Raw genomic sequence first — 3,579 nt, forward strand, 5'->3', positions numbered from 1 at the left:
GGCGAATCTAGCATGTAAGAGCATCTCCAACAGGCGCGCTATATCGCGGCGCGCTAAAACCAAGAATCCGCGCGCGGTAAACAGATATGGCGCGCTGTGCCGTTTTTTCCTCCGCCGGGCGCGGCAAAATACAGCGCGTGCGCGCGCAGGAAAAATGGTCCTCCGCCAGGCGCTGCAAAATACAGCGCGCGCGGGCGCGGAAAACAGATTTCTAGTCTATTTTGCATTCACAATTCATGAAAGAAATGACACAATTCATGAAATAAATGACACAAAGTGCAACAACATCACATAGTTCAACAAGGACATTTCACCATCCACCATATGTGCGCCCGCGCGGTTGCCGGACGGAGGCGTCGGCTGGGTCGGCGGAGGAGGAGGAGGAGAAGGCGCCTGGTTCGGCGCCGGAGGAGGAGGCGCCTGCGTGTAGTGCCCCGCGCGGCGGGACGAACAGCGCCCGCGCAGCAGCCGTTGGGTTCCCGGCGTCGGCGCCGCCGCTAGGGTTTGGCGCTGGCGCGGCGGAAGTGGCGGCGGCGGCGGAGGGTGTGACAGAGTAGGGAGGGGTCGGCGGGTTGCCGGAGGGGTCGTCCATCGTCGGGATCGCCGGCGGCGCGCGGAGACGACGGATTGGGCTCGGGGCAGCGACGCGGGGAGGAAGTTTCGGCGCGGGGGATTTTTCGCGGTTGGACGAGCGATGCCGCGCGGCCGTAGCCGACGCGCCGGATATGCCGCTCCGGATTGTGCAAAACGCCGCGCGCCCTAAAAATTTTACAGCACCGCGCCGTTTACCGCGCCTGCTGGAGCGCCTGATTCTGTCCCGCGCGCGCTATATCGGACGTTTTTATGCCGCGCGGCCTATATAGCGCGCCTGTTGGAGATGCTCTAAGCATTGGGTTCAGCTGAACCCAATAAATTTGGACTACTCTAGTGCCAAATGACTAGTTAGCACCATCACTATTTGGCTTGATCCAACTGGTTTATATGGATAAACCCATCGCCATTTTTTTCTAGATTCGCCCGTGAGTACGAGGATGACGTACGATGGCTATGTGAAACAAGTAATGCATATTGTAATTCACTAGTGGTTGGGGCGCCCCTTGGGGCGCCTCCTAGCCGGTACTCTGCGTTCAAATTGCAACGCTTGATAACATTAGTCAGTCTGCCAGATGATACATAGTGCAGGCAACAACTTTGCTTATTGCTTTATGAAGATACATGCTTCATGGGGCAAAGTTTCTTAATCCAGCGGTGGTACAAGTACAATCCATACGTAGGTTAATAATAAAACACTTATCAGTACATCATACACTTGTCAATACAACCTGCTCCTAGAAAGCTATAGTTACAACATTCAGCAAGCTATTCTATTTACAATGTCCAATTTGAACAAAAAAAAGTAGATAAGTACAATGATAGGTAGAGACTGCTGGTATTCTGAACTATACAAATCAGTGACCAGACCAACCATGCTACATCAAGATATGAGGACTTTATGCAACCAAAAGTCCTGGAACAAGAAGTCCAGAACCCCAAAAGGTGCCAATGTAGTGCAGAAACAGAACTGTCCAGGTAGATCACCCAAACTGCAAGAGACAGAAGGGGTTAATCTGCACGCTAAAACAATGCTCACATGTACTGGAGGACAAAAAGATCCATTCAACACCTCACCAGATAACTCTGCTCGTGGGAACATATGTGGAAAACAGACTGAAGTGTCATGCTTGCTCTTTGGTCATTTAGAAAGGCTGGAAAAGAATGCTTGTTGAACAATCAACATATGACCAGCGGTTTGTCAGTTTCACTGCATTGGGCACATCTAACCCCTCTCAATCTTCCATCATTGAGAAAATGATAAAACGACCAAATACTGTGGATACTGGAATAATGATACGAGTCTACAAATCTGGATGATAGGGATGGGGACAAAACACCATCATGTTACCATTTAAAGAATGGGGGCACGGATCTTCTCTTGGCACACACCATGTTAGCAGTAAAGTACAGAAGAGATATCTTTCAACAGTTCCACTACACATTGCATATCTAACAAGCCATTTGTCACTTTTGCATATTAAGTGAAAAGGGACAGTATTTGGACATGAAACATAATGGAAGTCTTGAGATATAAATTTCTTAGTGCCATAAGCAGTGAAGTGTTAGAAGGCAGCCATCTATCACCTATTAAAGTGGATACACCTTTCCCACAACAAAGATAGCATAGCTCACATATTCCTTGTTCTGCCAAAAAAAATGCTTGAAAATTTGGTTATACTTCCATGCATATTATGAACGTGAAAAATGTATGATCTTTTTAGTTGTTCAAGCCATACTTTTCACCAACAAAGCAGGGTTGCACGCAAGGCAAATGGCAAGGCGCACCTGATGCCAAAGCAGCCACTGCCTACAAAATGCAGGCTACCGCCCCACCCGTCCGTGGCTAATCGTGTCACCTAGGACACAGATGTGTGTGGTAGCCATGGTTGTGTCTAACACCCACATCTGGTCATCAGCACAGTACCACTTAGTTGCTCACAATGAGCAATGTGTACTGAACTATTACTCATGGGAGCCTTTATCGTGACGTATGCAGGCATATAGAATTTTAATGTGAACTGAACAATAACACATTAGCATTGGCAGCGAAGAGTGGGACCTAGAACTTCCCACCCTTGCAACACAAGCTGTATAGGACACGGTGCTACCTCACAAAGCTCTCGAACTTGCACCGCTTAGAACACAACACCGCAGAATTGACAACGATAATCAGGGGCACCATAGTAAGACATGACCTGTACAACAATCAAATAAGCCTAGAACGCGCAGAGACAAGCCATGGTAGATAAATCAGGTAGCTACCTTTCAGGAACTCCATGTAATGAAGGTTGAAAAGACTCCTAGAAGTGGATGCTGTCGAAAAGGGGTAACATACTTGGAGTGGAAGGAAGAAACGGTGAGCACCGCAGGGACCAACAAAGGCTGGCGACGGCGTATTCGTCCACATTCACGCGAGACAACAGGGAAAAACCGGGGTCTTGATCGACAATATGTCAGTTTAAGGTACATGCATGGAACCAAACGAAAAGTAACAAAGGTGGACGGGCACGTACCAACAAACAACGATTGGTCCACAATTTCCCCAGGAGACAATCGGGAAGAAAATGGCACCCTAAAACGATAATAATGTAAACAAGACCGAAGACGCAAGCACCACGGAACAGAGCGACACGAGCCGAAACTCGTTCACGCTGGCGCGCAGCGCTCCGAGAACGTGACGAGCCAGAAGACGACGCGTTCATTAAAAATTAAAGGGTGAAGAAAACGAACACAAACACAGACTAAGTGTCTACAACAGCATCGTGGCCTCGTAGGCATTTCAACAAACACATGAACTACAACAAGTACCCTCAATTAGACAATACCAATCAACCGTCAAAAGATCTAGAGGAAGAGCTGGCATACCTCGGCAGGAAGAGCGAAAGCGTCGAAGGCACACGCAGCGGATGGAGAAATACACGGACGGAATCAATCTGAAAGGGGGAGATCGATCAGGGTGAGCCATCGGGAGTATTTGCAAGAGGT

The 3,579-nt window shown here is 48.6% G+C and overlaps 1 long non-coding RNA gene across 1 annotated transcript; it reads right to left on the reverse strand.

Annotated features, from left to right (window-relative positions):
* Positions 1-1,297: 1,297 nt before the first annotated feature.
* On the reverse strand, positions 1,298-2,686 carry LOC124705325. Its single transcript, XR_007003969.1, has 2 exons — positions 1,943-2,686; positions 1,298-1,831 (listed from the first exon to the last, which is right to left on the reverse strand). It is a non-coding gene; the product is annotated as an uncharacterized LOC124705325 (long non-coding RNA).
* Between the last annotated feature and the right edge of the window lie 893 nt (positions 2,687-3,579).

This window comes from Lolium rigidum, chromosome 4 (genome assembly GCF_022539505.1).
Source record: "Lolium rigidum isolate FL_2022 chromosome 4, APGP_CSIRO_Lrig_0.1, whole genome shotgun sequence".
Taxonomy (NCBI): Eukaryota; Viridiplantae; Streptophyta; class Magnoliopsida; order Poales; family Poaceae; genus Lolium; species Lolium rigidum.